General features: G+C 39.0%; 1 long non-coding RNA gene across 1 annotated transcript; it reads right to left on the minus strand.

Annotated features, from left to right (window-relative positions):
- Positions 1 to 10: 10 nt before the first annotated feature.
- LOC126392772 (uncharacterized) lies at positions 11 to 13,543 on the minus strand. Its single transcript, XR_007570215.1, has 3 exons — positions 13,416 to 13,543; positions 6,889 to 6,985; positions 11 to 2,803 (listed from the first exon to the last, which is right to left on the minus strand). It is a non-coding gene; the product is annotated as an uncharacterized LOC126392772 (long non-coding RNA).
- Between the last annotated feature and the right edge of the window lie 2,086 nt (positions 13,544 to 15,629).

Raw genomic sequence — 15,629 nt, forward strand, 5'->3', positions numbered from 1 at the left:
GTGACATTCTGATAATTATTTCCCGAGATTCATGTGATAAGGCACACACCATCCCTTTTGGAGAAGCCTCAATTTTGACTATTTTCAATTTTGGGGAGGACCCAAAGATCATCCAAATTTTTTTATTAAGCTACTAGATAGGCAGGTCTATCATACCAAAATGTAAACTAGAGACATAGAGGAAGTCAAAAATACCAATATTGTTTGGTCCCTTTAAGTGATACCAATTTGTGAAAATTAGCCCCTTGGCCCCTGGACTTAAGCAACAGTGAAACAGTGTTCATGTCCGACAGTTTGTTTTAAAGTATTTTCATTTTGTTAGTCCTTATGTGATGAGTGTTATTTTTGTTTATATATATTTGTATATTTGTTATAATATAATGTTAACAAATTTACATTCAAATACTGTCAGTTTGCCTTATTGTCTCTTTCATAGTGACCAAAGTAAACCAAGCATCTGTTAACTTGAAAAGACTTTAGAAGTGTAAACTGTCTCAAACACAAGGACTGACAATGAATAATGGCTCCTGTACATTTTACACCTTACCTCCATTATACAGGGACTGCGGAAGTAGCTTTTTCACTGACTGTTGCACTATCCTTACTTTAATTGTAAAGGCAGCTTTTGCATTGTGTGCAGCAACTGTCTGAATTTGGTGACATTCTGATAATTATTTCCCGAGATTCATGTGATAAGGCACACACCATCCCTGTTGGAGAAGCCTCCATTTTGACTATTTTCAATTTTGGGGAGGACCCAAAGATCATCCAAAAAATTTTATTAAGCTACTAGATAGGCAGGTCTATCATACCAAAATGTAAACTAGAGACATAGAGGAAGTAAAAATACCGAAATTGTTTGGTCCCTTTAAGTGATACCAAAATCTGCCATGGCCCCTGGACTAAATGGACTCAAATAAACTGTTTAAAAAAATAGAATTTCGCCTAGTGGAGACCGGGGGCCTCATTTATAAAGCTTGCTTACGCACAAAATGGGGCTTGAAAGTGGCGTACGCCACTTACCACGCAAAGGTTGTGATTTATAAAAAATAAACTTGGCGGGAGAATGTGCGCACCTGTAAGCAAACTCTGAGTCATGCGTGCGCACATTTTGGAAGACACTGGGAAGTAGCGACGCAGACAGCGAGGTGGAGAAGTGGAGTCGGATTTTTATTGATGTCTCACACAAATTTAATGTCATGCTATATCCACCTTAGATCCACGTTATCATTGAAATTAAATCCAGTGGCCTTATTTTGCGCTTGGAGTGAGTGATAATTGTTTCATAAAAACGTTGTAAAATCCAACTCAAATCCTGAATTGAAATTTTTTCTAAATACGTATTTAATCCGCACTGCCTCTAACGTCTCATTGTCCACTCTGTGAGCGCAGGAGGGGGAGAGGATGGCGCGACTGCATGGAATATATTTATTTATTTAGCTAAATATTTCCAGTGCATTTATCATGTCTCGAAATACAGCCATTAAGTACAACTGTTACACTCATTTCATCAGCCCTACTTAGACATGTGCTGTTCATGACAAAACTGGCATGAAGAAACGTGTTCGCCTATTACACTTTCATCTTTGAATTGTATTTAAAATTACACATTGTATTTTGGGACAGGGATACCAGTGGTTCATGCTGTAATTCAGGCCGGGTGTATGATCAGATTAATTGCCATAAACATATAAATACTGCGGTGACCCTCGTGCGTAATTTCGCAAGATGACACTGGCACATACTCCTTTTTGCCTCCACCTTTAATAAATGTGATTCTTTATGTCGCACATCAATGTCAAACATCCTCAAATTTAAAAGCAACACATTAACCACATGTTGGTAAAGGAGTAGAAATATTTGGTCTACCTTTAGATCAGACCACTTTTTTTTTTTTGTTCTGTCACTGTCCGTGACAGACACAGCTGACAGCATCAGCAGCGTTGATGTGTTGCCACTTTTTTTTGCTTTCTTTTATTAGTGATCCTGCTGCTGTGGCCACCAAATAAAATCTTTCTTCAGTCCTCCACCTCCCGTTAAAGGGTCTCTAGCTCAGTCTCAGAGAAATTCCGTTTTTTGGTTCGTTTCTCACCCGTCGCCGTGACTCAAACAACAAGAGAACACTCGCATGCCGGCTTATTTATATGCAGATCGCATTCATGAGGTGATTTGCATGACCATTTATGGTTGAACTAGGGCGTGTAGAGGGCGGAATATGAGGCGGATCTGGGTGCGCACAACTCCAGGAGGTCTGTGATTTATAAAGAGAACATTGCATGCAGTGTGCGTGCGCACGGTTTTATAAATCAGATTATTTTTTGGCGCACGCCATTTTCAGCCTTTGGGCGCACATCAACTTTTAGTATGAATCCTAAGCACTCTTTTATAAATGAGGCCCCAGGAGTGTCAAACCTTGTGTGAGGGTGATGTACAAAGGTGCCACTTAAACAATAAACATGTGTAGCTATAACACTATTCAATCTTCCCCGGACTGGCAGCAGCCTTTCACCTGCATCTCTGGGTGGTGCCAGAGAAGATGATCTTCATGTCTGGATGCTGCTGGTGGAGATGGTGCAGGTCCTCTTTTGCTGTGATGAGGTTGACCCTTGAGACATCTCCCAGGTCATTCACGCCACAGTGGATGAGGAGGACATCCAAACTGCTCAGGCTTTTGGAGACTGGATGAAGAGGGGGAGAAGGCCCTTCCCATTGTAGATATCAACACCAGGGTTGTTCCCCATGATCTCTGTCGCTCGCTCAGCCCCACGCCGGACGTAGCTGTCTGCAGTGATCCAGAGAGTGGCTGGATGGGAAAAAAAACATTGTAATAGTGAGGAATGTACCATTCCTCACTATTTCTGAGAAAAATAACATGTATTAGATGAGCTCCACACAGTTATCTGAAAATACACTATTCCCCCAGTTTATATATAAAAAAAGAAGTCTGCTGTATTGTTTTACATTAAACAGCAGTAGAAAGGTTACTATTGCTCACTTCTCTGACTTTGTGTGGGTGCACATGAAATGATGCAGCACACAGTATTGTTACTTTATGTGAAAGAAAGAAAGAATCATTCTAACAGATATTTTTGATGACTGTCATCAACACTGAAATGAACAGGACCCACATGCAAAAAATAGCCCACAAATCCCAAAAAATGTTCACGTTAACACACACTCACTAAATGTTGAACTGTAACATTACCCTTTTTGGCTGGAAGAATACTACATGTTAATCAATAATAGTTTTGTTTTGTGGTGTAAAGTTAAATAAGCTGAATTTCATCTGCTGGCTTTTGAACGAGCAGCACACCAAGACGCCTAACGCGTGAATCACCGCATTATTGCAGTTATGCTAACTACACACCACACACTTTAATTTACACACGTTAACGTTAACTTCAGCTAATGCTACAGTAAGATTACAGGGTTAAGGTTAATTTAATTTTTAATTTTTTTAATTTTATATACTTTATTAATCCCCAAGGGGAAATTCAATTTTTTCACTCTGTTTGTCAATTACACACAGGTCCGAACACACACATGCACAAACAGGACCTATACATGCACTAAGTGGAGAGATGTCAGAGTGGGCTGCCCATGACGGGCGCTCAGAGCGGTTGGGGGGTTCGGTGCCTTGCTCAGGGGCACCTCGGCAGTGCCCAGGAGGTGAACTGGCACCTCTCCAGCTACCAGTCCACGCTCCATATTTTGGTCCGGACGGGGACTTGAACAGGCGACCCTCCGGTTCCCAGCCCAAGTCCCTATGGACTGAGCTACTGCCGCCCCAGCTACTCCTCTTATATGTAATATTTGCCAAATGTGGGCTTGTAGGCAATTAGCTACCATCACTAAGATTACTTTAATACTTACCTCTAAAGTTTACCTTGAATTATGGATGGTAACTTTGTTAGCGGCGATTTAGCAAAGCAAAGCCAGGTGCAGTATTGAGTTAGGTTGCCGGTGTAGTGAGATCAACACTTGGTTCAGGAAGTATCCAAGGCTGTATTACTGAGAGTGGTACTGTTGGACTGATGTTTATTTCTGTTATGTTTAGTTCTTTTGCTTTTTTCTCTATTATCCACCCAAAACTTTTTGTTTCTCTCCTTTCTTTTTCCCAACATAGCTTCAGTGTATCTTGTGTTGGATGATCTTCATTATGTCCTTTTAAGTTAACCCAGTAATGTAGAGCTAGCTGTACTCTACTTAGTTCCAGTGACATTTCTCTCATTTCTACTTGCAATGCTGATGTTGGAGTTGTTTAACAGCACCTGTACACAATTGTAAAGCCTGATATTGAATACTGTCAAACTCTTTCAAAGATGTGTGTGTTGCAGATCCAAATGCAATACTCCCATAATCTAATACAGATTTAATTTTTTTAATTTAATTTTAATTTTATATACTTTATTAATCCCCAAGGGGAAATTCAATTTTTTCACTCTGTTTGTCAATTACACACAGGTCCGAACACACACATGCACAAACAGGACCCATACATGCACTAAGTGGAGAGATGTCAGAGTGGGCTGCCCATGACAGGCGCTCAGGGCGGTTGGGGGGTTCGGTGCCTTGCTCAGGAGCACCTCGGCAGTGCCCAGGAGGTGAACTGGCACCTCTCCAGCTACCAGTCCACGCTCCATATTTTTGGTCCGGACGGGGACTTGAACAGGCGACCCTCCGGTTCCCAACCCAAGTCCCTATGGACTGAGCTACTGCCGCCCCAAAATCCTGTGTAAATGTCCTGCCAGATCCCCATTCACTTCCAACAAGACATTGTAGAACATTTAAAACTTTCTTACACTTGTGAATTACTTTCTGTATATGCACTGTCCATGTTATTTTCTCATCAAGCCACAATCCTAGAAATTTAAATTGTTTCACTCTCCACAGTTCTTGATTTTATCATTTCAGTTACTGGCAACTCTTTTTCTTGTAAAAAACATTGTCTTAGTTTTCTCTTCTGCAAATTTAAATCCCCACTTAAGTGACCATTGTTCTCTTTTAACAATTTCTTCACAATAAATTCCAGGGGCCATGTTCACAAACATTCTGAGAATTATCTCAGAGAGCTCTTAACTTAGCCTTAACAGTTTTAGTCAGGAGTCCTAGCTGAGGAGTGATTTAGGAAAGTTCTCAGAGCAACTCTTAGCAAGGAAGAGACAAAAACTTTTACCTTAGTGAGGGGGTGTGGTTGACGTTGTTGCTAGGTATGATGCACTATTTTAACAGATGTGGCTTACCCTTTTGTGAGCATGCAAGGTGTGGACATCCAGTGGAAATGAAATGAACTGCTGACTGTGATAGTGTTGTCGTTGTTAGTGTGATCACTCTGCTGATGGAAGGTTGAGACAGACTCAGGTCATTACTGCTGCACTGCATTTTTACAGTTTCCTAAATATCTTACTATTATTATCATTTTATTTCTGGCGTTACAGCATTAGGTGGGACATATGTACATATTCCTCATGAGATCAACCACACATATTATTTCTGCATGATCTAATCTGTAGCATTTTATTTATTTACTATCATCCAGTGTTTGGAGAATATTCTTATGCCCTTTTCTCCTCTGCTTAAGAAACCCTTAAGCCTCTCAAAAGTCCTCCTTCCTGCTCCTAACAGTTTTTTGGGGTTTTTTTTACCTTAGAGCTCTTTAAAGGTCCCAGAAGCTTTGTAAATAACATTTATCTTGACTAGGACCTAGTCTTAACTTTAAGGGGAAATTCACAATTCAATGATTTTTTTCATCACTAGGAGCAACTCTTTGTACTAGGAAGCTTTGTGAATATGGCCCCGGGTTCCCACCTCTCTTCCAAATTGCCCCATCATCCACAAAAAGAGAAAATCCTATCCCATTCTCCAAACTCAGGAAAACATAATTTATCATGATAGAAAATAACAAAGGACTTATAATACTGCCTTGAGGTGTCCCATTTTGACAGCAAAATTTCTTGAAAAACATTTGCCCATATCGATCAATCTTGCAAATATAAAGTCTTAAATCCACCTTTACATTGGGCCACTGACCACCACTTTACTCAGTGTAATTAATAATCCCTCTTTACGCATTATATCATACGTTTTTTTCTATATCAAAAAAGACAGCCACAACACTTTCTGTACTTATTTGTGCTTTCCTTATTTAATGTTCCAGACATAAAGCAGGGCCCAAGGTATTTCTGCCTTTTCTAAATCCACTCTGATACTTTGATATATACCCTTTGCTTAATATATAATATGTTTCATTGATCATCCTATTGATTATTTTGCATATATTAGATGTTAGGGCAATAGGTCTACAATTTCCCGGGTTTGCACAATCCTGTTCCTCCAACCACTGCTTTTTTCCATATTTGTGGTAATTTACCCTTCTTCCACACTTTGTTATATAACTCCAGTAAGATGTTCTTTGATGATTCACTGAGCTGATTTATCATAATGTAACATATGTGGGGCCGTATTCACAAACATTCTGAGAATCCTCTCAGAAAGCTCCTATCTTAGCCTAAACATTTTTAGTAAGGAGTCCTAGCTTAGGAGTGATTTAGGAAAATTCTCATGGCTAGGTGTGATGCATTCTTTTAACAGGTGTGATTGGTTGTCACGGACACACCCATCTGTGAGCATGTAAGGTGTGGACAACCAGTGGAAATGACATGCACGTCTGACTGTGAAAGTGTTATCATTGTTAGTGTGATCACATGCTGATGGAAGGTTGAGACAGACCCAAGACATCACTGCTCCACTGTTGCCTTTTTACAGTTTTCTATCCTAGTATTCTGATCATTTTATTGTGTTGGGTGTAAAATGTGTGCGAATCTGTAATGAGATCCACCACAAATATTATCCCTGCCCAATCTAATCTGTGGCACTTCATTTGCTCACCGTCATCCAGCGTATTTATGTTTCTGCCATTTTCTCTTCTGCTGATCTGTTCCTGGTGATGGAATCTTGGTTTTCCTGAGAGCACGATTCAGTTCTGCTATTGTAAATGAAACATTTATTAGATCATTAGTATCTTCATTCTGCTGCAGTAGTGTCTCATTCTCAGTTATTGTAACTTCCCTCCCTTTCATCTGTGCCTCATCTGTCACAGCAGTACTTCCATTATCAACTAAGACTGGATAGCCATACTCTTTTTCACACTTTTAAAGCTTTATTTCAAGATTTTATATCATTTTCACATTCTTTCGTCCACCACGGCACAATTTTCTTTTAATTCTTACCCCCTTTCCTTTGAATTGCTTGCTTTGCTGCCCCTTAAGATAGTTTCACAAACAGAAAGATTTAATTCATCAACAACTTGATTAATATCAATGTATTGCATTTCTTTATCACATATCTGCATAAAGCTTCCCCCAGACAGCACTGCAGAAAACCCATCTATCCAATATGTCATTTCCATACTCTTCTAAATTCACTCCTACTTCAGTTATTATCGGATAGTGGTCACTTCCTATTGTTGTGTCTCTTATAGTTTCCCAATTGCAGTTACCTGCCACTGTTTCTGATACTAAAGTAAGGTCTATTGCTGATTCTTTGTTGTTTCATACATTGATTCTTGTACAATATACATCATTCAGACATACTAGATTTTGAAGAATAATCATTAGGTTCTATCCCCAGTGGCCCCGGGTTTCTCATCTGCTTCAAACCTTTTGTTGATCTGTTCCCAAGATCCATCTTTCAAAGCCAAGAATTTTTCTGCTCCCCTCACAATTTTTTTTTTAATTTTCTCTCTTTTGTGTTTCACTTGATCTGTACAGTTAAGTACATAGGCAATGAACAAAATCAGCTTATTCACAGTCAGTTATGTAGTAGCTTGCATTCTTTGAGCCTGATCTTGAATTTTGACTGTTGTTGCCTGTTTCTTCCATTCCCTTTTGTATGTGCACTCTGTTCAGTGCTTCGAAATAGCTTCCCAGCAAGCATTTTTTGGTTTAAAAAACGTCTAATAGCCATCTACATGAAGACCTGACGTCTAGGCTAAATCACAGCTGAATTTGGGCTGTCAGTGAAAATTTGGTAGACGTCTAACCATAGCCAAAGTGTAGACGTCATCAATTATACGGCTATGTAGAGACCATGTCCAAAAAATGGAGATAAACATATTTTAATTACTGTTGACTCTCCATACATGATTGAATATCATACCGCACACCATCTGCAATGACGAAAATTACATTTAATCAATTTCAAAATTAAATCGGCTAGATTTCGGTTACATGTAGCTAGACTAAATCGGAGCTAAATATAGCCAATACGTTTAAATCACGACTATTGCTTGCTGGGTTATGTTGTATGTAGTTGTCCGCACTTTGCACACCTTTGCTTCCCATTGCAAGCTTTTGCTATATGCCCATACCTCTCTGGCACAAAGAGGAGGAATATAAGGCCTGACAAGGAAACTCATACAATCTGCCTTTATTTTATCCAGAAGTCTATCAGGACCAACAAACTGTCAACTCTCTCACCATTTATTGTTTTCATCGATCTCTTCAACGTCCTCATCTCACTGCCCTGAATACCCCATTGGAGTTTCTCCAGATCCTCATCGACAGGAATGGCTGTTATCACTCTCCAAGTGACTTTGTTCTCACCCAGAACTCTTCTTTCACGTACTGCCTTTTTACATATACTTTCAACAAGCAACACTTTATTTTTCTGTTCCTGAGGTCGTATTCACAAAGCTTCAGAGAGCAGAGTTGCTCCTAGTGACTAAGTTCTAAGAAAATTCTAAGAATTGTGACGTTTTCTTAGAATTTCCCCTTAATGCATGGTTACTAGAAAACCAGATCTGTGAACATGGTCATACTTAAATTTGTATACTTTTTGTCTATTTGCTGTATGCTGTTGTATCTTAAAATGTTGTTTCTTGTATGCATGATGTTGTCTGTTGTATGCATGATGCACTTTACTATGGGCATTCGGCAATAGATTATCGCACTTATTAGCACTTTATTACAGGCACTTCTGCAATATGAATCAGCACTTTAGGGACGGGCAACCTGCAATAGAATATAGAATATTTTGTTGTTATTGTGGTTGTTGTGGAAAGTTCTTATTGTCCTTCCTCCCTCCTCTTCTCTTCTTACACCTACCTGCCTATGGGACAGGAGATGGAAATTAGCCGTACAGCTACAATCTCTTCTCATATTTACATTTTTTTTTTCTTTTAAAATGTTCATTAATATGCATTGTCCCATTTCTAAATAAATAAACTTGAAACTTGAAGTTGAGACTAGGTCCTTGTAAAGATAAAAGTTATTCACAAAGCATCTTAGACCTTAAGAGAGCTCCTAAGGTTTATATTCTCCTCTAACTCTCTTTTTATTTCCCTGTCCTGCATACCAGTGCACTCTTACCTCCGTATCCTGCCTCCAGTTTGCTTTACTTCCCCCTCTTCCACTCACAACACGAGTCCAATCATCAAAATCCATATCATTGTTTATGCCAATCGCCTAATCAAAATTCATGGTCAAAAATCCAAAGGGTGTTCAATTGTATTTAAAATTTCGCTCCCAACATCAGCAGAATTGTCGCACACCACACTCTCAACCTTCCCTTTCACTATTCCACAGCTCCACTCTCTCGTCCAAAAAATTTCATGTCTGGCTCTAGAAATGATGCCAAGATTGAGCTCTGCGTCCGTGACTTGCCGCAACAAACATGTTCGAATTTTTACCCAATTTTGACCAACTGGATTTGGATGAGCCATTTGAATTTGACGTACATGGATGCAGAGCTCATTGAAATTGAAGAGCGGACGAGAAGAGAGAGGGAGCAGTATCACTTCGGTAGCACATATACTAAAATTGCAACAGGCAGAGGAACATGTCCGAATCCAGCTAAAGGTAAACACAGACGTTCATTTCTCCTTTCCGTTATGTTGTCGGATAATTATACTAACAATCCGAGCCTATCTGTGTTAAAAAAAATGCACTTTTAGTGGACGTATTTTGACTTTGTTTGACGTTGTCTGAGTGCCCTATTATTTAATATAGCGCGCATTCACGGGCTGCAGGCAGATCAGCCCTAGCTTCGTACTGGAGAAATGTCAAATATTGAACACCCTATCACTTATTTAGACAAAAGTAGACAAAAGGTTGAAAAAACATTAGTTCCCCTAAGTTGTAACCAAACTTGGTGCACGTGTTCAGATCCTTTGTCCATGCGTCACTAAGCTGTTTTGGGATATTCTGTCACTAGAGGGTGCCACAATTGCAAAAAGTTTCTATCTCATAATCAGCTACAGGCAGTACTCAAGTTGTAAAAAAAAAAATCAGGGGGGATGGTGGATTTTTATCACACGGGGACATAATTTGTGCTGATGACAGCGCAGAGGGTCTGCCATAGCACCACTGCTCTTACAAAGTTAGGGTCAAATGCACAGGACAAGTGCAAAATCATTTCTTCTTCTTCTACTTGCGTCAACTGATGATACTAATAATAATCAAAGTCAATTTTGCTTTTAGAATATTGAATTATAGTGTATTTTTCAAAAAAGCAGTTAGTGATATATGATGAAAACTGGTATCTAAGGGTTAATTTTTAATTGTGATTAATTAAATCATATAAATTAAACAAGAACCCCTTCATGAAAAAAATTAAAAAGAAATTGGGAAAAATGTTGATCTTTATTGATACAAATACAAATATAGTAGGTTAAAATTCCCAGCTTCAGGGCATGGAGTGCAAATTGAAACTTAAAATATAAAAATATATTAAAAAATACAAATAATACAAAATACATAGGACCAGTTCTATGGCTGCCTACCCCACCCTACCCTATCTCATAAAAGTTTCCAGAGATTTTCATAATCATGCTTTTTGTTCTCAATATTTCTTCTCCCTTGCTTGCTGGCCATAGTTATCCTCTATGTGAAGAAAATAAGCTCATTATGGTTTTGTTAGAATGACTGAGCAGAAATCTTATGCAAGCACATGACATTACTCTTCCAGTTGATTTTTAAGAAAACTACATATTTTCTTGAAAATGCCCAACATTCAAGTGTGGATTTAAAAAACAAACAATCACTAAAATAAAGTAGTTTTGGGGCTGAAAAGAATTTCTCACCTGCCTTTTAATATCACTGTTTAAGAGTTTTGCTTCTTGTCTGTTAAAATACAAAACAAATCTAAATGCTCATTCTGCTTGGATCCGCATCAGTGCCACTTTCAGCTTCAATTACCAATTAATCTGCTGGTTATTTTCTCAGTTGTTCTCAGTTCTCTGCATTTTTGTGGCACCCTTTCATATCTCATTACATTGTGGTACATAATCAATGGTTAAGTGTATGCTCCTCGATTTACCTTTCACAACAAAGTTTTTGTAAATACTGTTCCAAAGCAAATGAAAAAGTAATGAGATGTCAAAAGAATTAAGTTTCATGACATAACAGAAAGAGAGGATTACTCTCAGTATTTCATCGACTCCATTGTGGTCCGCAGTGAATTCAACAAGCTCTTCTTTTCTTTTGCATCTGGCTGCAATAGTTTCTGCGGCTTTGTCCTAAAGCTAAGAGCTGAAATGACTTGAGCACTCAAAGGAACCAACTTTCTTATGCCATTGTCATCACAGTGATATCAAAGTCTTTTAATGATGTAATGTCTGTCACATTCTAACCTGTTCCTTTAACCTGTACTCAAGGACATAGGTCCAATAAGCAAACAAAAAATTTCTGCTTAAAGTAAATTTGAACAAGGCCAGTTATATCAGACGTTATAAGGCTCTTGGTTGAAAAGGACCCAAGATCAGGCTCTTGCATTTTGTTCTGACCTGGAAACATACCTCACATTGGCTGGCTGTTATTTAGGGGTAGGAATCAGTCCAGTCTTAAAGAAAAGTCCCTCTGATAAAACCAGTCTGATGTTGGGAGTTGCAGCTTAATAAAAAGTCCCTTGTTGCTTGTTGTTGTTGTTGGAACACCCTGGAAAGAACTGTAGCATTCATGTTTTGATATTGCTTACCATTTTCCTACAATAGATTACCAAAGACGCCCTTGGCCATCTGCTCTGCATGGCAACACGGCTAAGCATCTTGTGGCCATTTGTGTTTGGCTAATAACTTGTGAGGAGTAAAGGAAAAGCTCTTTATTCCATGGTTTCCATTTATCAACACAAATAGATTAAAATAGGCCACATTCATTTATGCCTAACAAGATTTTCCCACCACTTTCATTTTTTTCACTTCATTTTCATTTTTTGCTTCCGTTTCTGCATGTTTCATCCTACGTTCATCAAATGTCGTACATTCCGTATTTGCATTACCCCAGACACTTTTTTCATTCCCTTGCCTTTTTCCTACAATTGGTTATGAAGTTGAGAAGTAGTAGCTAATGTGAATAAACTGCTGTAACTCTTTAATGCATGTGTAGCAGTGAGGTTAAGGAGACAACCTTCTGTCATCTACCATAACCTGTGATCACTCATTTTAAATGTAGACAGTCTGTATTTATTTTGATTTTGTTTGTTTGTGAATGTTATGAATATAAATAATGATTTGATTACTACCATGGCACAGCAGCTTGGATGGCATTTGAGCTCTGATTAAACCACAAGACTATTGCCTCCTCTTTCCATTGTCTGAGAACATAACCATGAACATATGATATGATATGTAACAAGGGAACAATTAAGGCCCCAGTCACACAGAATGCATTTTGCAGGTTTCAAAATGCACAGCCTTTTTTTAATTTTTTTTTTTTTTATTGAATACCACTTGTAAGAAAGGCCTGCTGCATCTATTGTTGCCAGGCAACCAACCCATCATTTCCTTACCCTAACCTTCAATCTACAGTTTATTTTTAAATGTTATGTATTTAACAGTAGTTATTATCTAGTTACTAAAATGGACAGGCAGAGGGCACTCGCTCTAGCTCTGGCTGTCAGCAAATAAATCAAAAATCAAAATCAAATCAAACTTTATTTATATGTGCTTTACAAAATAAACACATACAACAAAAATTCTACAAATATTGAAAATCCGCCCCTCCCATCCCCGCATATAAACACACACACACACACACACACACACACACACACACACACACACACACACAGTCAATATATTAACATGGCAGGGCACTGAGGAACCAGGTGAGGAAAAAAACACCTATGGGGAGCTCATCCACACGGAGGCCCCGTTTATGCGACAGCGATTTCAACTGAAAACGGTAAACTTTAGTTGCGTTTTGGCCGATCGTTTACACGACAGCGGCGTTTTGGGTGCCCGAAAACGCAACATTTTGAAAACAGGTTCCAGAGCGCAACTTTATAGAAACGGCAGCGTCTCCGTTGTCACGTAAACTTGCAATATGCAGTTCCTCTGAAAACGGAGACTTTTCGCACATGCGCATTACGGTTCCAGTCACTAGGCATGCCGACCTTCACAACAACAATGCTGAGCTCACCTGTTGATTTGAAGTTAAGTGTAGATCTGTTGCTGTAGCAACTCCATCTCGTCGTCCATCCAGACAAAGTTATCTGTGCATGCTTTTGCCATTGTGTCTTCCTTGTTTTAGTTTGTAATCACCGCGTTGTAGAGGAAGGCGCTTTAGCGCAGGCGCATGGCGTCATGCCATGGTGTTGCTTTGCAAATTTACACTGCCACCCATTGGCCTGGCGTGCATACTACAGCGTTTCCAGTAGATTTTGCGGCTCTGTGTGAATGGGGATCGTTTCAATAACGTCGTTATATAAACGCAGAAGTTTTTTAAAACGCAAAGGACAGATTTTTCCGTTTTTAGAGAAACCGTTGTCGTCTAAACAGGGCCTGAGAGGTGTCACAGCCTACGGCCACAGGGAGCGCCGCCACAGAGACCACCCCGACCCAGACAGATCGGGGTAGACTCCACACATGGTGCAGAGCCTCCCAGTCCTCTGGGCCTGAGGGATCTCCAGGACGACGTCCCCTTGGGCAGACCAGACACACCTCCCAGTGTGGAGGCCCCCCATGAAGAAACACTGGAGCTAAAAACTAAAAGACTAAAAGGCAATAGGATAGGTTAAAACAAGTATGAGATAACATAATGATAAAATGCATAAAAATTTAAGATTTAGAGAAATTAAGGATTTAAAGATTAAAAAATTAAGATTTAGAAATTTAATAATAATAAAATGCATAAAGATTTAAAAATAAATCATTTAAAAGCTTTAGAGATTAATTATAGCAGCTGCGCAGCAATGTGTCGGGTCCAGGCATTTTTAGGCAATTCTGAGCAACCTCTGGAACCTAAGACGGTCATCTACCGCTCTGAGCTAATTGGCAAGTAGCAACTCAACAGTGGTTTCACAAATTGAGTAAGCCATTCACTGTTGTGTACGAAAGCAGCCATCCGTGCATGGAAAGGCAGATTTGAAACCACTGTAAAAAAAAAAATTCAGTTATTAAGACAAAAATCTGAAAATACACATATTGGGTCTCATTCATGAAACGTGAGCAGAAGGAATTTGTGTGTAAACTGTTCGCAGACAGAAATTTACGTGCATGTCCGCATTCATCAATATTCTAGTAGCTCCGATCTTTTCGTAGCTACTAACAAAATCTACTCCTGCTCCTGACCACTCGTAGTGCTTGTGTAAATTTAGTAAAGCACATAAATATCGCTTGTCACTATTGGAAATTACAATTTTAATTCGTATTGCGCTCTGTTATGTACACAATACACAGATGCCTTTGAAACACATAATCTAAACATGACAAAAATATTAAAAATATAACACATTTAGTTAAATTAGTTGGCAATTAGCAGGTTTAAGATCCAGATTAGGAACATGATTGTGAATTATCTATGTAAATCGACTCATTAGATTACAAGTTCTTTCTACATGTTGAATGATGATAATAAAAATATCCGTAAGGACAGCCGGATCACAGCCTCTTCGGCCTCGGTCCCTGGGTTCAGCAGGAGCAGCAGGTGGTGGAGCCACGAAGGAGCACGCGCCAGCTGAAAGAATTATTTGAGACAACACGTTTTCCTTCCTTTTTTTTTGTGTGTGTGTGGCTTTTTGATCATTTGAATGAATAAATCTGATTTGAAAAATGTTTAATTTACTATTAAGATTCAAATAATTTGAAGACGATGCATACAAAACTGCTGTAGGACATATGTTATCCGTTCATCATTTGTTAAAATAAATGTTAAATAGCTCTACATTCCGACAACCATCACTGATTTAGAGTTTATCCATTACGCACAAAACATCTCTGGTTTCCCATTCCCACTTCATTCAAAACCCCACAAATGAATCTTCTGTTTGTTTGGTGACCGCTGTATTTTTTTTGTGTGTGCTTATGCGTTTCTTTGCCTCCAGTTTCATATCAAACCATTTACGCTTCACCTCTGACATGGTTCTTTGTACCACGGAACATTAACAGCATCTATTACCTCCCTCCAGGCTTTCGCTTTGCCTGTCCCTGTCACACCACTACTAACTGAATAAAATAAAATGTTTTTTCTTAAGTCCACTTCACCCAAAATTATTTCGATCTCCGCTTCGGAAAAATTCTTTTTTCTTTCTCTGTCTTTCTTTCTTTGCGCCATGACTGACAGGTCGACTGGATGCACCTACACCTCCTTATATGGTGGTCATTGGCTATTCATGGGCGGGGATTTATGCTAATT

Source organism: Epinephelus moara, chromosome 7, assembly GCF_006386435.1.
Source record: "Epinephelus moara isolate mb chromosome 7, YSFRI_EMoa_1.0, whole genome shotgun sequence".
NCBI lineage: Eukaryota > Metazoa > Chordata > Actinopteri > Perciformes > Serranidae > Epinephelus > Epinephelus moara.